The 22134-nt window shown below is 41.7% G+C and overlaps 1 pseudogene; it reads right to left on the bottom strand.

The window, feature by feature from the left end:
- Nucleotides 1-2471: 2471 nt before the first annotated feature.
- LOC135532335 (NLR family CARD domain-containing protein 3-like) lies at nt 2472-21870 on the bottom strand (annotated as a pseudogene).
- Between the last annotated feature and the right edge of the window lie 264 nt (nt 21871-22134).

The following is a 22134-nucleotide window of genomic DNA, read 5'->3' as shown; positions in this document are numbered from 1 at the left end:
GAGCGTCTGCCAAATGACTTAAATGTAAATGTAGTGTTCATGTTTATCTGTTTTAATTAAACATGAGTCAATATAACCACGCTGCGTTTTGGTCCTCCTCTACTTCACCACAGGAAAACCCTGACAGAGGAAACGTAAAATCAATAAACAAACTGTTTTCACAATTAACAAGCTTTACTTGTTTCAAGTATGTTTTATTATGAAAAAAACAATATATCCTTGTATACTTGTGCAACTATGGAGCGTATGTCCATATATAATTGTATATAATTATACAATTTGTTTTTCAACATTAAAGACAACACATGATCACATTGGTATTTTAACAGTGTTGTTGTAAGAGGTCCTCACAACTATAGAAAGACACGCATGTGTGTGTGTGTGTGTGTCCAGAGTGTGTGTGTGTCCAGAGTGTGTGTGTGTGTCCAGAGTGTGTGTGTGTGTCCAGAGTGTGTGTGTGTGTCCAGAGTGTGTGTGTGTGTCCAGAGTGTGTGTGTGTGTGTGTCCAGAGTGTGTGTGTGTGTGTCCAGAGTGTGTGTGTGTGTGTCCAGTGTGCGTGTGTGTCCAGAGTATGTGTGTGTGTGTCCAGAGTGTGTGTCCAGTGTGTGTGTGTGTCCAGTGTGTGTGTGTATGTGTAAACTGTGTGTGTGTGTGTGTGTGTGTATTTGTCCTATGTTTGTGTGTCCACTGTGTGTGTGTGTGTGTGTGTGTGTTTGTCCAGTGTGTGTGTATCCAGAGTGTGTGTGTTTGTCCTGTGTGTGTGTGTTTGTCCAGTGTGTGTTTGTTTGTCGAGTGTGTGTGTGTGTTTGTCCAGTGTGTGTGTGTTTGTACAGTGTGTGTTTGTTTGTCCAGTGTGTGTGTGTGTGAATCCAGTGTGTGTGTGTCCAGCCAGTGTATGTGTGTGTGTGTATGTCTGTGTGTGAATCCAGTGTGTGTGTGTGTGTGTGTGTCCAGTGTGTGTGTCCAGTGTGTGTGTTTGTCTAGTGTGTGTGTGTGTGTGTGTTTTTGTCCAGTGTGTGTGTGTGTCCAGTGTGTGTGTGTGTCCAGTGTGTGTGTGTGTGTGTCCTGTGTGTGTGTGTGTGTGTCCTGTGTGTGTGTATTTGTCCAGTGTGTGTGTGTGTGTCCACTGTGTGTGTGTGTGTGTATTTGTCCAGTGTGTGTGTGTGTCCTGTGTGTGTGTGTATTTGTCCAGTGTGTTTGTGTGTCCACTGTGTGTGTGTGTGTGTGTATTTGTCCAGTGTGTGTTTGTCCAGTGTGTGTGTGTGGCCTGTGTGTGTGTGTGTGTGTGTGTGTGTATTTTTCCTGTGTATTTGTCCAGTGTGTGTTTGTCCAGTGTGTGTGTGTGTGTGTGTGTGTGTGTATTTGTCCTGTGTGTGTGTCCACTGTGTGTGTGTGTGTGTGTGTGTGTATTTGTCCAGTGTGTGTTTGTCCAGTGTGTGTGTGTGTCCTGTGTGTGTGTGTATTTGTCCAGTGTGTTTGTGTGTCCACTGTGTGTGTGTGTGTGTGTATTTGTCCAGTGTGTGTTTGTCCAGTGTGTGTGTGTGTGGCCTGTGTGTGTGTGTGTGTGTGTGTGTGTGTGTATTTTTCCTGTGTATTTGTCCAGTGTGTGTTTGTCCAGTGTGTGTGTGTGTGTGTGTGTGTGTGTATTTGTCCTGTGTGTGTGTCCACTGTGTGTGTGTGTGTGTGTGTATTTGTCCAGTGTGTGTGTATCCAGAGGGTGTGTGTTTGTTCTGTGTGTGTGTGTGTGTGTATTTGTCCTGTGTGTGTGTGTCCACTGTGTGTGTGTGTGTGAGTGTATTTGTCCAGTGTGTGTGTATCCAGAGTGTGTGTGTGTGTGTGTGTGTGTGTGTGTGTGTGTGTATTTGTCCTGTGTGTGTGTCCAGAGGGTGTGTGTGTGTATTTGTCCTGTGTGTGTGTATCCAGAGAGTGTGTGTGTGTGTGTGTGTGTGTGTGTGTGTGTGTGTGTGTATTTGTCCTATGTGTGTGTGTCCACTGTGTGTGTGTGTGTGTGTGGGTTTGTTTGTCCAGTTTGTGTGTGTTTGTTTGTCCAGTGTGTGTGTGTTTGTTTGTCCAGTGTGTGTGTGTGTGTGTGTTTGTCCAGTGTGTGTGTGTTTGTTTGTCCAGTGTGTGTGTGTTTGTTTGTCCAGTGTGTGTTTGTTTGTCCAGTGTGTATGTGTGTATCACTGACAGAGGGAGTGTGTCCAGTGTGTGTGTCCAGCCAGTGTATATGTGTGTGTGTGTGTATGTCTGTGTGTGAATCCAGTGTGTGTGTGTGTCCAGTGTGTATGTGTGTATCACTGACAGAGGGAGTGTGTCCAGTGTGTGTGTCCAGCCAGTGTATATGTGTGTGTGTGTGTGTATGTCTGTGTGTGAATCCAGTGTGTGTGTGTGTGTCCAGTGTGTGTGTCTTTGTCCAGTGTGTGTGTGTTTTTGTCTAGTGTGTGTGTGTGTGTGTGTTTTTTTGTCCAGTGTGTGTGTGTGTGTGTGTTTTTGTCAAGTGTGTGTGTGTGTGTGTGTGTGTGTGTGTTTGGTTGTCTAGTGTGTGTTTGTCCAGTGTGTGTATCACTGACACAGGGACACTGAGGAGTCACCCCAAACCCAACACCCTGGAAAGAGGGGCTCAGTGAATGTGGAGGTGAATGTGATCAGGTGTGTCAGTGTGTCAGAGGAGGCTCTATAGAAGGACAGAGTGCCGGCTGGCCAGTCCAGATACACTCCTACTCTGTGGGGGCTGGAGGAGGGGACGTCTATGGTAGTGGGATTATTATTGTGACAGGCAATGTTACTGTTGTCAGAGCAGAACAGACTCCAGGACTTGTCATTGTATCCAAGACAACAATCAATACCCCTTCCTCTCCTGTTGATTCCTTTATATGTCACTCCTATATCAGCCCTTCTCCCACTCCACTCTACCTCCCAGTAACAGCGCCCAGTCAGACCCTCTCTACACAGCACCTGCTGCCAGTCCTCAAATCTCTCTGGGTGATCAGGATACGGCTGCTCCTCTCTACTCCATGTCACCTTTCTGTTCTCCTCAGACAGAGAGAGGAGTCTGTTTACTGTGTTTGGGTCCAGTGTGAGATCACAGACATCTGATGGATGAAACCAGACACAATATTAGAAATCATCATCATTCACATTAGAATGTTAACTCACTTTTCACTAATTAATTTAATGTAGATGTTTCTAGGTGTCAAAAGGAGAAGTTAAGGTAACTTGAGACTTGTTGAATGTTATATATGTTATACTGTATGGTAATATAAAACACACTTATTCCCATTAATTACACACACACACACACACACACAAATCAACTCTTTGTAAACTTTGGTGTCCCTGATTTCTGCTTCTGTAGAACTACAGCTGATATTTAATGTGACCAAGTCAGTAATGATGGTGGTCTTTGACTTAACTTGAATTAAGACTTATTCTTAGTCATATTCTTCACAGCAGTCAACACTCACATTTTCTAAGCCCAGGTTTCATTCTGTTCTCTCCACCATGTTCCACACTGTAGCGGTAAGCAGAAGAACAGACAGTCATTGAGTGATACACACGAACTCACACACACACACACACACACACACACACACACACACACACACACACACACACACACACACACATTTACACACACAGATTGAGATTGTATTGAGTGATATTATTTAGTCCAAGTGGTGGTCAGAATGTTTGTCTTAACCAGCCTGATAAGTCCAACATGTCTGATATGAACATTGACATAAACCCTCTACATACTTGAGTTTCTCCAGTCTGCAGTGTGGATCCTCCAGTCCAGCAGAGAGCAGTCTGACTCCTGAGTCTCCTGGGTGATTGTAGCTCAGGTCCAGCTCTCTCAGGTGTGAGGGGTTTGACCTCAGAGCTGAGACCAGAGAAGCACAGCCTTCCTCTGTGACTAGACAGCCTGACAGCCTGCAAAGAGTCAAATCATTTAAAACCACACTGCTTTCTTTGGTGGTGAAAATAGTGGCAGTATATTTTTTCAACATATGGAACCTTCCATGTCTATTCGTAAAATAGTGTATCATCATGATCAATGACAAATGATCAAAGTATTGAATGCAGATAGAAACATGTATAATACAAATATTATAGTAGACTGACCAGACCAGTTTAAAAAGCAGTATCAGTCAAAAGACAGACAGTGAGGAATCAGATTTAGATTGTATTGAGTATACAGTCCACACCATATCTATTTTGACAGTGAGGTATCAGATTTAGATTGTATTGAGTATACAGTCCACACCATATCTATTTTGACAGTGAGGTATCAGATTTAGATTGTATTGAGTATACAGTCCACACCATATCTATTTTGACAGTGAGGTATCAGATTTAGATTGTATTGAGTATACAGTCCACACCATATCTATTTAGACAGTGAGGTATCAGATTTAGATTGTATTTAGTATACAGTCCACACCATATCTATTTTGACAGTGAGGTATCAGATTTAGATTGTATTGAGTATACAGTCCACACCATATCTATTTAGACAGTGAGGTATCAGATTTAGATTGTATTTAGTATACAGTCCACACCATATCTATTTTGACAGTGAGGAATCAGATTTAGATTGTATTGAGTAAACAGTCCACACCATATCTATTTTGTCATGTCTTATTATGTCTGTTCCTGTCCTTTCTCTTCACTCTGTCTCTCTCTGCTGGTCTTATTAGGTTACCTTCTCTTTCTCTCCTTCTCCAGCTGTTCCTCATCTCCCCTAACTAGCTCGTTCACCCTTTCCCCACCTGTTCCCTTTTTTCCCTCTGATTAGGTCTCTATTTCTCTCTCTGTTCCTGCTACTTTCGTTGTGTCAGATTCTCGTTCGTGTTTCTCATGCCAGAAGCAAGCTATCGTCTCGTTTGCTTCCTCCTTGTCCTATCCTGTCGGAGTCTGCCTGGCAGGTGCATCATGTACACTACTAACTGTCTTTCGTTTGCACTTTGTCCAGTTCATCTGATGCTACGTGTGATCAGGTACCACTGTTCCTCTATGACCCACGCCTACCCAGAGCGACCTGCAGCCTGTCGCCGCTACCCAGCTATTCTCCTCAGCTGCTAAGAAGGGGACTCTCTTGCTATTCATCAGAGGGACTTTATGTTTCATTTTGTCGCCCTCTCTGCGGGTAGTCTATTTTGCCATTATCAACGTCTGCAGAGGATCTATGTCTTTCCTGTGTTCTCATTAAAGAACTCTGTTTTTGTTAAACCGCTTTTGGGTCTTCATTCAAGTGCATAACAGGAGAATCTGACCAGAAATGGACCCAGCGACTCCGGATCCTTTTCACTCAGCCGTCGAGATCCAGGGAGCGATGCTAGGCAGACACGAGGAGGAATTGTCTGCTGCTCGACATGCCGTTGAGACCCTGGCCGCCCAAGTCTCCGACCTCACAAGACAGATTCACCATCTCCACCTCGATCCACTGCCCACTTCCAGGGTTTCCGAGTGTCCGGAGCCCAGAATCAATAACCCGCCGTGTTACTCTGGGGAGCCCACCGAATGACGCTCATTCCTCACTCAGTGTGATGTGGTGTTTTCTCTCCAGCCCAACACTTACTCCAGGAGCACAGCTCGCATCGCCTACGTCATTTCTCTCCTTACCGGACGGGCGCGTGAGTGGGGCACGGCAATCTGGGAGGCGAGGGCTGAGTGTATTAACCAGTATCAGGACTTTAAGGAGGAGATGATACGGGTTTTTGACCGTTCTGTTTTTGGGGAGGAGGCTTCCAGGGCCCTGTCTTCCCTATGTCAAGGGAATCGATCCATAACGGATTATTCTATTGAGTTTCGTACTCTCGCGCCTCTAGTGACTGGAACGAGCCGGCTTTGCTCGCTCGTTTTCTGGAGGGTCTCCTCGCGAGGTTAAGGATGAGATTCTCTCCCGGGAGGTTCCTTCCAGCATGGACTCCTTGATAGCACTCGCTATTCGCATAGAGCGACGGTTTGATCTTCGTCGCCGAGCTCGTGGAAAGGAGATTGCGTTCTCCGTTGCCCCCCTCTCCGCATCACTGCCACCTGCCGCATCACTGCCACCTTCCTCCGCCGGCTCGGGTTCTGAGCCTATGCAGCTGGGGGGTATCCGCATCTCGGCTAAGGAGAAGGAACGGAGAATCACCAACCGCCTCTGTCTCTACTGCGGCTCCGCTGGTCATTTTGTCACTTCATGCCCAGTAAAAGCCAGAGCTCATCAGTAAGAGGAGGGCTACTGGTGAGCGCAACTACTCAGGTCTCTCCTTCAAGATCCTGCACTACCTTTCCGGTCCATATCCGCTGGACCGGTTCATCAGCTTCCTGCAGTACCTTGATAGACTCTGGGGCGGAGGGCTGTTTTATGGACGAGACCTGGGCTCGGGAACATGACATTCCTCTCAGACAGTTAAGGGATCCCACGGCCTTGTTCGCTTTAGATGGTAGTTCTCTCCCCAAGATTCAGCGTGAAACGCTACCTTTAACCCTCACTGTCTCTGGTAATCATAGCGAAACCATTTCTTTTTAAATTTTTCATTCACCTTTTACACCTGTTGTTTTGGGCCATCCCTGGCTAGTTCGCCATAACCCTTCTATTAATTGGTCTAGTAATTCTATCCTATCCTGGAACGTCTCTTGTCATGTGACCTGTTTAATGTCTGCTATCCCTCCTGTTTCCTCTGTCTCTTCTTCACAGGAGGAGCCTGGTGATTTGACAGGGGTGCCGGAGGAGTATCACGATCTGCGCACGGTGTTCAGTCGTTCCAAGGCCACTTCTCTCCCTCCACACCGGTCGTATGACTGTAGTATTGATCTCCTTCCGGGAACTACTCCCCCGGGGTAGACTATACTCTCTGTCGGCTCCCGAACGTAAGGCTCTCGAGGATTATTTGTCTGTATCTCTCGACGCCGGTACCATAGTCTCCTCCTCCCTCTCCCACGGAGCGGAGTTTTTTTTTGTTCAGAAGAAGGACGGGTCCCTGCGCCCATCGTGGATTATCGAGGGCTGAATGACATAACAGTTAAGAATCGTTATCCGCTACCTCTTATGTCTTCAGCCTTCGAGATCAAACAGGGAGCCAGGTTTTTCACCAAGTTGGACCTTCACTAACGCTTACCATCTTTCTCTTCACTCTGTCTCTCTCTGCTGGTCTTATTAGGTTACCTTCTCTTTCTCTCCTTCTCCAGCTGTTCCTCATCTCCATAACTACCTCACAGACACCCTTTCCCCACCTGTTCCCTTTTTCCCTCTGATTAGGTCTCTATTTCTCTCTCTGTTCCTGCTACTTTCGTTGTGTCAGATTCTCGTTGTGTTTCATGCCAAAGCAAGCTATCAGTCAATCGTTTGCTTCCTCCTTGTCCTATCCTGTCGGAGTCTGCCTGGCAGGTGCATCCTGTACACTACTAACTGTCTTTCGTTTGCACTGTGTCCAGTTCATCTGATGCTACGTGTGATCAGGTACCACTATTCCTCTATGACCCGCGCCACCCAGAGCGTTACAGGACCTGCAGCCTGTCAAGGCATCAACTACCCAGCTATTCTCCTCAGCTGCTAAGAAGGGGACTCTCTTGCTATTCATCAGAGGGACTTTATGTTTCATTTTGTCGCCCTCTCTGCGGGTAGTCTATTTTGCCATTATCAACGTCTGCAGAGGATCTATGTCTTTCCTGTGTTCTCATTAAAGAACTCTGTTTTTGTTAAACCGCTTTTGGGTCTTCACTCAAGTGCATAACATATTTTGACAGTGAGGTATCAGATTTAGATTGTATTGAGTATACAGTCCACACCATATCTATTTAGACAGTGAAACTAACATTTTTAATGTGGCTCTATACTCCAGCATTTTGGATTTCAGATCAGATGTTTCATATGAGGTGACAGTATATAATGTCACCTTTTATTTGAGGATATTTTAATACATATCTGTTTCACCATTTAGAAAAATAAAGCACTTTATGTTTCCAGTCTCCCTATTAGAAGAAGACATAAGTAATCTGACCAATTTACTTATAGTCTATTAAAAGATTAAAAAGTTTAGTATTTGGTCGTAAACTCGTTGGTTGCATTTGCAGTTTTTTTGGGTTGTGTTTTGAACAATAATAAAATGGTGGATGATGAGTGGAGAAATGTTCTGTCTAAGAGAGTAGATAACATGTTTCTAAACAATAATAAATTCATCCTGATGATGCCATGATTAAGAAAAATCATGAATGAATCATGAAAAATAATGAGTGAGAAAGTTACAGAGGCTACAACAAAACATGCTAACCTCTCACCATTACCAATAACAGAGCCTACAACAAAACATGCTAACCTCTCACCATTACCAATAACAGAGGCTTCAACAAAACATGCTAATCTCTCACCATTAACAATAACAGAGACTACAACAAGACATGATTACCTCTCACCATCACCAATAACAGAGGCGACAACATAACATGCTAACCTCTCACCATTACCAATAACAGAGGCTACAACAAAACATGCTAACCTCTCACCATTACCTATAACAGAGGGGGTCTGATGTTTGTACCTCTGTAACTTTCTCATTTATTTTCATTCATGATTCATTCCTGATTAGTCATCATCATAGTAGCATCCACATGAATGTAGAAGTGTTCAGAAACATCTTCTATTCTTACTGGCAATACAAGTGAAGTGACTCCAAAATGACAGGACATTATTCACCATTCAGTTTCTATTAGGAAAAACATCCAAAACACAACCAAGACAAACTGCAAATTAATTCAACAAGTTAGTAGAATCACAAGCTTGATGTAATCACTGTAGAATATGCGACAAAAAACTAAACTTTTGACTAAAATAATTTATCCAAAATATTATGACTTTTTCAAATGGGAGAACAAGATACATAAATTGTTTTGATTTATAAACTGCAAAATATTTATGTATGAAAATACCTTTAAATACAAGGTGACATTCTGTACTGTCTCCTAATATGAAACATATCTCAAATCCAAAATGCCGGAGCACCACATTTAAAACTGCAAGCCTCATGGTCCAAACACATATGTTGTGGACTATGTGTGTCTGGTAAACACATGTGGATCTGGTGAACAGTTATCACTTGTTGACCAACTATAGGAATACTGACCTCAGAGTCTCCAGTTTACAGTGGGGATTCCCCAGTCCAGCAGAGAGCAGCTTCACTCCTGAATCCTTCAGGTCATTGTTACTCAGATCCAGCTCTCTCAGGTGTGAGGGGTTTGACCTCAGAGCTGAGACCAGAGAAGCACAGCCTTCCTCTGTGACTAGACAGCCTGACAGCCTGCAAAGAGTCAAATCATATTAAAATCACACTGCTATTCTTTCGTGGTGAAAATAGTGGCAGTATATTTCTTCAACATATGGAACCTTCCATGTCTATTCGTAAAATAGTGTATCATCATTATAAATGACAAATGATCAAGGTATTGACTCCAGATAGAAACATGTATAGTACAAATATTATAGTAGACTGACCAGACCAGTTTAAAAAGCAGTATCAGTTAGAAGACAGACAGTGAGGAATCAGATTTAGATTGTATTGAGTAAACAGTCCACACCATATCTATTTAGACAGTGAAGATAACATTTTAAATGTGGCTCTATACTCCAGCATTTGGATTTCAGATCAGATGTTTCATATAAGGTGACAGTATATAATGTCACCTTTTATTTGAGGATATTTTAATACATATCTGTTTCACCATTTAGAAAAATAAAGCACTTTATGTTTCCAGTCTCCCTATTAGAAGAAGACATAAGTAATCTGACCAATTTACTAATAGTGTATTAAAATAGTAAAAAGTTCAGTATTTGCCAGTCGTAAACTCGACTGATTGCATTTGCAGTTTTTTTGGTTGGGTTTTGAGCAATAATAAAATGGTGGATGATGAGTTCAAAATGTTTGTCAATAAGAGAGTAGATAACATGTTTCTAAACAATAATAAATTCATCCTGATGATGCCATGAATAAAACATATAAGAAAAATCATGACTGAATCATGAATAATAATGAATGAGAAAGTTACATAGGCTACAACAAAACATGCTAACATCTCACCATTACCAATAACAGAGGATACAACAAAACATGCTAACCTCTCACCATTACCAATAACAAGAGGATACAACAAAACATACTAACCTCTCACCATTACCAATAACAGAGTCTACAACAAAACATGCTAACCTCTCACCATTACCAATAACAGAGGCTACAACAAAACATGCTAACCTCTCACCATTACCAATAACAGAGTCTACAACAAAACATGCTAACCTCTCACCATTACCAATAACAGAGGCTACAACAAAACATGCTAACCTCTGCACCATTATCCAATAACAGAGGTACAACAAAACATACTAACCTCTCACCATTACCAATAACAGAGGCTACAACAAAACATGTTAATCTCTCACCATTACCAATAACAGAGGCTACAACAAAACATGCTAACCATCTCACCATTACCAATAACAGAGACTACAACAAAATCATGCTAACCTCTCACCATTACCAATAACAGAGGATACAACAAAACATGCTAACCTCTCACCATTACCAATAACAGAGGCTACAACAAAACATGCTAACCTCTCACCATTACCAATAACAGAGGATACAACAAAACATGCTAACCTCTCCTGGTACCATTACCAATAACAGAGGTTACAACAAAACATACTAACCTCTCACCATTACCAATAACAGAGACTACAACAAAACATACTAACCTCTCACCATTACCAATAACAGAGGCTACAACAAAACATGTAACCTCTCACCATTACCAATAACAGAGGCTACAACAAAACATACTAACCTCTCACCATTACCAATAACAGAGGGGGGATGATCTTTGTGCCTCTGTAACTTTCTCATTCATCATCATTCATGATTCATTCATGTTTATTCATAATCATAGTAGCATCCACATGATGTCCTGAAGTGTTCAGAAACATCTTCTATTCTTACTGACAATAAAAGTGAAGTGACTCCAAAATGACAGGACATTATTCACCATTCAGTTATAATCTAAAACACAACCACATTTAAAACTGTAAGCTTCACTGTCCAAACACATATGGTGTGGACTATGTGTGTCTGGTAAACAAATGTGGATCTGGTGAACAGTTGTCACATGTTGACCAACTACAGTAATACTGACCTCAGAGTCTCCAGTTTACAGTGGGGATTCCCCAGTCCAGCAGAGAGCAGCTTCACTCCTGAATCCTTCAGGTCGTTGATACTCAGGTCCAGCTCTCTCAGGTGTGAGGGGTTTGACCTCAGCGCTGAGACCAGAGAAGCACAGCCTTCCTCTGTGACTCCACAGCCTGACAGCCTGACAAAGAGATCATCATGACTTCACAAACACACTGTTCATTTAACACCAGTAGTGTAGAAGGACAGTGGCAGATGCATTTGGTTTATTCTCTCAAATAACATATAGATTAATCTTAGATTTCCTAGAATTGTATGGTCTTATTGTTACACTAATGTGAATTTGTTCAATATGTTTTTCAATATAATATTATATACACGTTATAATACATATTTTTCTCTAAAATGAATATTTCTTCCTGATGATTAGTTCTTATATGTCATGTTATTTACTCACAGAGCAGCTCTGGAGGCTTTGACCACTGGCAGCAGCCTCAGAAGACCTTCCTCTGATCTGGAGTATTTCTTCAGGTCAAACACATCCAGCTCCTTTTCTGAAGTCAGCAACACAAAGACCAGAGCTGACCACTGTGCAGGTGACAGGTTGGGTTCCTGAGAGACTTCCTGATCTCAGGTATCTTTGGATCTCCTCCACTAGAGAATGGTCATTCAGTTCATTCAGACAGTGGAACAGATTGATGCTCCTCTCTGGAGAGGGATTCTCCCTGATCTTCTCCTTGATGTACTTGACTGTTTCTTCATGGCTCTGTGAGCTGCTTCTTGTCTTTGTCAGTAGACCTCGTAAGTGCTTCTGATTGGACTGCAGTGAGAGGCCCAGAAGGAAGCGGAGGAAAAGGTCCAGGTTTCCGTCTCACTTTGTAAGGCTTTATCCACAGCACTCTTGTAGACAGTAACTTCAGACTCGTTGTTTGTTTGCAGTTTGTCCATTAGATTCTCATTGTTGTTGATGAATGAGAGGAACACATATACAGCAGCCAGAAACTCCTGAATGCTCAGATGCACGAAGCAGTACACCTTGTCCTGGTACAGCCCACATTCCTCTTTAAAGAGCTGTGTGCACAATCCTGAGTACACTGAGGCTTCATTGACATCAATGCCAGCCTCTTTCAGGTCTTCTTCATAGAAAATCAGATTGCCCTTCACAAGCTGTTGAAAAGCCAGTTTTCCCAGTGACAGAATGCTCTCTTTATTCCAGTGTGGACCTGTCTCTTCTTTCCCAAGATACTTTTCATTCTTCTGTTTGGTATGAAACACCACAAGGTGTGTGTACATCTCAGTCAGAGTCTTGGGCATCTCTTCTCTCTTATGTTTCAGCATGTGTTCAAGGACTGTTGCAGAAATCCAACAGAAGACTGGAATGTGGCACATGATGTGGAGGCTCCTTGATGTCTTTATGTGTGAGATGATTCTGCTGGCCAGGTCCTCATCACTGAATCTCTTCCTGAAGTACTCCTCCTTCTGTGGGTCATTGAACCCTCGTACCTCTGTCACCTGGTCAACACACCATGAAGGGATCTTATTGGCTGCTGCAGGTCGGGTAGTTATCCAGAGGAGAGCAGAGGGAAGCAGATTTCCCCTGATGAGATTTGTCAGCAGAACATCCACTGAGGTTGACTCTGTGACGTCCCAACAGATCTTGTTCTTCTGGAAGTCTAGGGGCAGTCGGCACTCATCCAGACCATCAAAAATGAACAGAACTTTGTACTTGTTGTAGTTGGAGATTCTTGATTGTTTGGTTTCCATTGAGAAGTGATTAAGAAGTTCAATGAAAGTGTGTTTGTCCTCTTTCATCAAATTCAGCTCCCGGAAAGGGAATGAAAATACAAATTGGACATCCTGATTTGCTTTTCCTTCAGCCCAGTCCAGAATGAACTTCTGCACAGAGACTGTTTTTCCAATGCCAGCGACTCCCTTTGTCAGCACAGTTCTGATACATTTGTCTTGTCCAGTTAAGGGTTTGAAGATGTCGTTACATTTGATTGCAGTCTCTGGTCTTGTTTGTTTCCTGGTTGTTGTCTCAATCTGTCTCAGCTCATGTTCATTATTGACCTCTCCTGTTCCACCCTCTGTGATGTAGAGCTCTGTGTAGATCTTATTGAGAAGTGTTGGGTTTCCTTGTTTAGCGATCCCTCAAATACACATTGAAACTTCTTCTTTAGATTAGATTTGAGTTCACGTTGGCAAATCACAACAAGATCATCTGAATCTAGAAATAACACAGAGGATATTAATATTACCTCTGTTTTAATGCCTACAGTATTGAATGACTGTTATAAAGTCTTAAATTATATTAATTTATTATCTTAACTGACTCTATAAATGTGTGAATGTTTTCATAATGCATTACAGACTGGTGTGACTGATTCTATTATTATTGGTATTATTGATGGTATTATTAATGTTCTCTCTCTCTAAATTAGTCACCACAACACATCCCTGCTGCTACTTGATGAGGTCACTAGGTGTTGTTTTAAGGCTGCTACAATATCATTGAGTTACACAGCTACTTTAGCTGTACTTTAGCTACAGCTTTTAAATGTTATAAAACATCATTCAACATGAGGCAGACAGATCTTACATTTCTCCAGTGTGTCAGCAAGCTCCTTCTGGTTCATTTTCCTCAGGATGTGCAGTGTGATCTTCAGAGCCCCCTCTCTGGCACTGCTCTCCTGCTTCTCATCTTCAGCATCCACCACTTCCTTATCCTGCATCTGACTCTCAAAGCCTTCTGGGAGTTCTGGACTAAGAATCCTCTTGAACATCCTCAGCTCGTTCTTCACAAATGTCATAATTTTCTGTTCAAGCATCTGAAATAAATAAAGTAAATAAGTTAAGCAAGAGACTAAATGCTTTCTCATTAACACATTAATGAATGATTGACAGATCAACTTAACTTGAGGTAAACAAAAACAAATGGACACAACAGGACCACATACACCGAATATGGAGGCCAGGTCTGTTTGATGACCACTGAGAATCTCTGACTCTGATCTCTCCTGTTGGTTTCTGTGGACAAAACATGAGATTACATCTCCTCATCCAGGGAGTACACACACACACACACACACACACACACACACACACACACACACACACACACACACACACACACACACACACACACACACACACACACACACACACACACACACACACGGGAATGTGGTGTTTGTTTAATATTGTTTTAGGACTATGAAAATGGACAAAATGATTAGCCTATGGATTATGAAAACAACAAAATAAATGGGAAAATGGGAGAGGAGAAATGACTAGAGACAGTGTTGTTTAACTCACTGACCAGGACCCATGAGTTCTTCTTACCTTTGTTCAGTAGAAAAGTCTCCCTCTCTAAAGTATAGAGGAGGATTCATAGACCGGTCACTCTTCATGGACACACAGCTGGGAACAGGGGAGGCTGGTCTCTCCTGCTGGATTGGTCTTCAACACAACAGAGACAAACATTACATCTCTCATCTACTCTGAGCTCAGATGGGGAAACATAAGAAGAGTTTTATTCCAAAACGATATATATAACTTTTCAGAAATGTTAGTAAATTAGCTTTTATTGTTTAAAGCATTTCTGAAAGAGATGTATTTGCCTCACTCTCAAATGTTACCGACCGGAATAATGAGGCTATAAGGAGTACCAGTACTGAGTCAATGTGCAGGGTACCAGGTAGTTGAGGTAATAATGAGACTATAAGGAGTACCAGTACTGAGTCAATGTGCAGGGTACCAGGAAGTTGAGGTAATAATGAGACTATAAGGAGTACCAGTACTGAGTACTGAGTCAATGTGCAGGGTACCAGGTAGTTGAGGTAATAATGAGACTATAAGGAGAACCAGTACTGAGTACTGAGTCAATGTGCAGGGTACCAGGTAGTTGAGGTAATAATGAGACTATAAGGAGAACCAGTACTGAGTACTGAGTCAATGTGCAGGGTACCAGCTAGTTGAGGTAATAATGACACTATAAGGAGAAACAGTACCAGTACTGAGTCAATGTGCAGGGTACCAGGTAGTTGAGGTAATAATGAGGATATGAGGAGTACCAGTACTGAGTACTGAGTCAATGTGCAGGGTACCAGGTAGTTGAGCTAATGATGAGACTATAAGGAGTACCAGTACTGAGTCAATGTGCAGGGTACCAGGTAGTTGAGGTAATAATGAGACTATAAGGAGTACCAGTACTGAGTCAATGTGCAGGGTACCAGGTAGTTGAGGTAATAATGAGACTATAAGGAGAACCAGTACTGAGTCAATGTGCAGGGTACCAGGTAGTTGAGCTAATAATGAGACTATAAGGAGTACCAGTACTGAGTCAATGTGCAGGGTACCAGGTAGTTGAGGTAATAATGAGACTATAAGGAGAACCAGTACTGAGTCAATGTGCAGGGTACCAGGCAGTTGAGGTAATAATGAGACTATAAGGAGTACCAGTACTGAGTCAATGTGCAGGGTACCAGGTAGTTGAGGCAATAATGAGACTATAAGGAGTACCAGTACTGAGTCAATGTGCAGGGTACCAGGTAGTTGAGGTAATAATGAGACTATAAGGAGAACCAGTACTGAGTCAATGTGCAGGGTACCAGGTAGTTGAGGCAATAATGAGACTATAAGGTTAACCAGTACTGAGTCAATGTGCAGGGTACCAGGTAGTTGAGGTAATAATGAGACTATAAGGAGTACCAGTACTGAGTCAATGTGCAGGGTACCAGGTAGTTGAGGTAATATGTACATGTAGGTAAAGGTAAAAGTGACTAGAAAATCAGGATAGAGATTACCACTCCTCATCCAGGGAGTGCACACACACACACACACACACACACACACACACACACACACACACACACACACACACACACACACGCACACACACACACACACACACACACACACACACACAGAGGAAACATTGTGTCTGTTTAATATTGTTTTAGGACTATGAAAATGGACAAAATTATTAGCCTATGGATTATGAAAACAACAAAATAAATGGGAAAGTGGGAGAGGAGAAATGACTAGAGACAGTGTTGTTTAACTCACTGACCAGGACCCATGAGTTCTTCTTAACCTTTGTTCAGTAGAAAAGTCTCCTCTCTAAAGTTTAGAGGAGGATTCATAGACCAGTCACTCTTCATGGACACACAGCTGGGAACAGGGGAGGCTGGTCTCTCCTGCTTCATTGGTCTTCAACACAACAGAGACAAACATTACATCTCTCATCTACTCTGAGCTCAGATGGGGAAACATAAGAAGAGTTTCACAAATAGAACTGACTTCCAGACGTTAGTTAATGGCGCGAGAGCAGTGTGTCATTATTAATGACGACATTCATTTAGCGTCACGAGCGTTGTCGTCAGTCTGTCAGCCCCGCTAAAAGGCTGGTGTCGTTACTCTGCCTTCCCCGGGGATGTTGAGGTAAATTTACTAACCGGGAGGGTTGAATGATGTAATTAATTGGAGGGCTGGAAGACGCACTCTCGAGGTTGTTTACTCACAATATCAGATATTAAGATGATTTTTATAATGAATGTATACTGAGGTTGAGGTTCTGACTAGTGATTATTTACCCGGTGTTCAATACCTGCTATTGAGGCGCCCTGAAAATAATATTCAAAAGTTCGGTCCTTGGACACAGACGGGTTAAACACTAAAGTTACCGTCCATCTAGTGAAGAGAGGAGAACCGGACAGAGGTAGACAGCATCCGTCAACGAGAGAGGGAGAAGCCTCACCGGGATTTAACAGGTGGAAGAAACAACCGGGGAGCTCCATCGGTCCACAAGAAATGCAGACAGCCGGTGATGATGTAGTGGTAGCTATGGTAACTAGGATGCTGCTGGTAGAGTAGCTAGCTAGATTACCGAGCTGTACCGACTAGCTAGGATAACTAGGATGCTGCTGGTAGAGTAGCTAGCTAGCTTACCGAGCTGTACCGACTAGCTAGGATAACTAGGATGCTGCTGGTAGAGTAGCTAGCTAGCTTACCGAGCTGTACCGACTAGCTAGGATAACTAGGATGCTGCTGGTAGAGTAGCTAGCTAGCTTACCGAGCTGTACCGACTAGCTTGGTTAGTTAGCAGGTCGTTCGTCTGTCCCTCGTCTCGATGATGAATCCGGTGAAACACAAAATGAAACAAGGATAGAGAGTGAAAAGGATCTGGCTACACTCACACTGTCCCTGACCGTAAAGAAAAAAGCAAATTGAACAGTAAACTTCGGTGTCTCAACACTGTAACAATCTCCGTCGTTATTCCCCAAGATCACCTCAGTCCACTCTGCGCGTAACCGGCTTGGCGCCACACCGAACGGCGGCGCGGACCGTTCTGTACGGGGACGCGGACAGTTCTGTACGGGGACGCGGACAGTTCTGTACGGGGACGCGGACAGTTCTGTACGGGGACGCGGACAGTTCTGTACGGGGACGCGGACAGTTCTGTACGGGGACGCGGACAGTTCTGTACGGGGACGCGGACAGTTCTGTACGGGGACGAGCAGTTCCAGAACGCTGGACATGAGTGGAACACAATCAACTAAACCCAGTCTTTACAGTGGGTTACATTAGTAATATTCATTTTGTATTATTATGTAAAACAAACATTCTATGTTTTTTTATAATAATATGTTGAGATCTGGGTCCACATCCACAAAGTGTCTCAGAGTAGAAAATTGGTCGTATAAGTGCTGAGAATAAAGACATTTTACACTTATGGGTATAAATTACCTAGTTACCTCCCCATTACCTAAATTACCTACCCACCGAGTCGGCAGATATTTAGGACACCTCGTGAGCTGTCCTAAGTAGTTAAGAGTTAACAGCAGGTGTCTTGATAATACTATAGAATAATGCAGTGAGTCAGTGGTTCCTGTGCCACATGTAATTGCATTGCAGTAGTTAAAAATATTGTTTTTATATTTCTATGTGATCAACCCATAAATAATATAGACCTACATGCAACAGTATGTCTTGTGATTTTGGCAATGAGTTATGTATAATAATTATGTATAACTGCATAGCATTTTGTCTTCATTTTGGCAGATTAACTCATGCTTATTTTTGAAGATTAACTCAGGTTGGAGTTGGAGCTGTGACCGAAAGGTGGCTGGTTCGAATCCCGGGCCGGGCGCTGGAAAAAACAGGTGGAATTGATCTGACCACTGGAGGGCTGCTGGGTTCACATCCTCAAAACATGAACCTTTTGTTGATCAGAACTCTAGATGTTCTTCTTCACTGAACCCCAAAATATATATAACTTTTATTGATTTCATATTTTAAGGAAGTGATAGAAGCCTTTTTGGCTCTATAAGGAACCTTGTTTTCTAAACATGTTTTTCTTTTGATGATTTAATTATCTACATCATGTTATTTGAGAGTGTATAATAATAAACACATCATGTTATTTCAAGTTCTCCCTTTGGAGCGCAACATCACATTGTTAAATAATAGTCCTAAATTGGGCATGGCTATACATTGGGCATTTGAAGGCATCTAGGGTGTAATATGAGTTTGATGAAAATGAACATTGTTGCAACGTTGTCCACAGACCCCGGATTGAGAACCCCTGCAGTACCTCCACAGACCCCAGATTGAGAACCCCTGCAGTACCTCCACAGACCCCGGATTGAGAACCCCTGCAGTACCTCCACAGACCCCGGATTGAGAACCCCTGATTTAGCAGATGCTCTTATCCAGAGTGATTTACAGTAAGTGCATTCATCTTAAGATATCAAGGTGAGACAACCACATATCACAGTCAAATATACAGGATACCAACATTCCATTCCTGATTAACAATGGATATATAGTGTTTCATCTTAAGATAGCTATTTTTTTTTTAATTAACTCGATAAATTCATTATAAATGATCATCTTACCTCTTAGCTTTGGTGTCATGTTCCCCAGAGAGATGCGTTTTAGAGGCAGGGCCCCCTCCTCTCTCTCCCCAGAGAGACTCATTTTAGAGCACTGACCCCTAAACAGAGATCCAACATGTTGGTTGTGGTTAATATGGTGACAACTAATTACTGAATGTCAATTGTTCACATTTATCCATTATCTCGTTTGAGAAATAAAACATTTACTAACAGACATATAGAAACAATCAGGTGATTTAATGCAATCACATGAATATGTAGTTGTGACATGTCATCTCCATGGCAACTGTCTGTAATAATAATAAGTCACTGTTTGTTAAGGTAGTTATAGACAGTACAGCAACAATAATAATAATAATAATAATAATAAGTCACTGTTTGTTAAGGTAGTTATAGACAGTACAGCAACAACAATAATAATAATAATAATAATAAGTCACTGTTTGTTAAGGTAGTTATAGACAGTACAGCAACAATAATAATAATAATAATAATAAGTCACTGTTTGTTAAGGTAGTTATAGACAGTACAGCAACAACAATAATAATTATAAGTCACTGTTTGTTAGGGTAGTTATAGACAGTACAGCAACACAAGGTCATGTCTCACACTTCTTTTTATTCATGAAAAGTGGCTATTTATTGTCTTTCAATCTGTTATTTTCTAAATGTTTCTGAGAATGTAGACAGAAGGGATAAAACGGACATGATTGATCTGAGGGGGAAATCATTGATCCATTCAGAAAGGTTTTTTGCAACAAGTAAAGGATGTTATATTATGTAAAGTAGACTAGGTTATAATGTATAGTAGTGGGTTGTCAGTGGTATGTTATATTATGTAAAGTAAACTATATTATAATGTATAGCAGTGGGTTGTCAGTGATATGTAGATGTTATATTATGTAAAGTAGACTAGGTTATAATGTATAGTAGTGGGTTGTTAGTGATATGTAGATGTTATATTATGTAAAGTAGACGAGGTTATAATGTATAGTAGTGGGTTGTTAGTGATATGTAGATGTTATATTATGTAAAGTAGACAAGGTTATAATGTATAGTAGTGGGTTGTTAGTGATATGAAGATGTTATATTATGTAAAGTAGACTAGGTTATAATGTATAGTAGTGGGTTGTTAGTGATATGTTATATTATGTAAAGTAGGCTAGGTTATAATGTATAATAGCAGTTTGTTTGTGATATGCAGATCAAGGTCTATCCCTCGGCTATAGCCTCCATATCATAGATGACCAACCTAAACCTGTTCAGATCAGTTCACATAATGTTATAGTCCTACCAGTAGCAGGACAGAGAATGTACTGTATATAACCTACATATCATAGATGACCAACCTAAACCTGTTCAGATCAGTTCACATAATGTTATAGTCCTACCAGTAGCAGGACAGAGAATGTAGTGTATATAACCTACATATCATAGATGACCAGTCTAAACCTGTTCAGATCAGTTCACATAATGTTATAGTCCTACCAGTAGCAGGACAGAGAATGTACTGTATATAACCTACATATCATAGATGACCAGTCTAAACCTGTTCAGATCAGTTCACATAATGTTATAGTCCTACCAGTAGCAGGACAGAGAATGTAGTGTATATAACCTACATATCATAGATGACCAGTCTAAACCTGTTCAGATCAGTTCACATAATGTTATAGTCCTACCAGTAGCAGGACAGAGAATGTACTGTATATAACCTACATATCATAGATGACCAGTCTAAACCTGTTCAGATCAGTTCACATAATGTTATAGTCCTTCCAGTAACAGGACAGAGCATGTACACTATATATACAGAAGTATGTGGACAACCCTTCAAATTAGTGGATTCGGCTATTTCAGCCACACCCGTTGCTGACCGGTGTATAAAATCAAGCACACTGCCATGCAATCTCCATAGACAAACAATGGTTGCAACAGTTTGGGGAATGGCATTTTCTGTTTCAGCTTGACAATGTCCCCGTGCACAAAGTGAGGTCAATACAGAAATGGCTTCTCGAGATTGGTGTGGAAGAACTTGACTGGCCTGCACAGTGCCCTGACCTCAACCCCATCAAACACCTTTGGGATGAATTGGAACGCCGACTGCGTGCCAGGCCTAATCACCCAACATCAGTGCCCGACCTCCCTAATGCTCTTGTGGCTGAATGGAAGCAAGTCCCCGCAGCAATGTTCCAACATCTAGTGGAAAGCATTCCCAGAAGAGTGGAAAACAAACCTCCCACTGTCACAGAGACACAGAGTTCTAATCCCAGACACGTTTCTTCAAGACATCTCTCGTACATTATTTTTGATAAACATATAATTTACTCGAAACCAAGTTTAGCTGTGTTGTTTCCCTCCAAAATATTACTGTAGGACTATAATAATAGTAAGCAGTCCTACAAACCAAAAAGGTTTTAATTTGAGAATGTTCAAATATTAAACTGTCTTAAAATATGTGATGATTAGTTGAATCAGGTGTGTAAGTGCTGTTAAGAACAAAAGGATGGAGAAACCCTGAGATAAACATAAAACCATATCATTGAAAAGCTCCTCCACCATCTTTACCAGACGTTTTACTGATAACATGTCGGACTACTGATTAGTTTACACTTTGAAAACTGCTGTCTGTCAGCAACTCAGCTCAAGTAGCAGTTCTACTAACTAGTAATATCTCATTACAGGTATCAATTATCTTATTCTGTCCATTAGAATAGATTATTGTTCAGAAATACTTACTTTATTTTTCAATAATCTCCATAGAGTGTTTTCTGCTCTGTCGTCTCAAAATGGATCCTGAACAAAAGAACAACTTTACTTTCTGTTTCATTCAGCTCAGCCGCCTCCCCACCCTGATAATAAAGTGTTATATTGGTATCTTCCACTAGATGGCAGTAAACACCTTGTATCTAGACTTTACAACTATGTGTTCTGTTTCATACAAGCAGTGTCCCAGAGTTGAAGTGCTGATCTAGGATCAGGTCCCCCTCTCCATGTAATCTGATTAATTATGATCTAGGATCAGGTCTCCCTCTCCATGTAATCTGATTCATTATGATCTAGGATCAGTCCCCC

This window comes from Oncorhynchus masou, unplaced genomic scaffold (genome assembly GCF_036934945.1).
Source record: "Oncorhynchus masou masou isolate Uvic2021 unplaced genomic scaffold, UVic_Omas_1.1 unplaced_scaffold_1822, whole genome shotgun sequence".
Taxonomy (NCBI): domain Eukaryota; kingdom Metazoa; phylum Chordata; class Actinopteri; order Salmoniformes; family Salmonidae; genus Oncorhynchus; species Oncorhynchus masou.
Note: the sequence above shows the minus strand (reverse complement) of the source record. Positions and strands in the feature narration are given on the sequence as shown.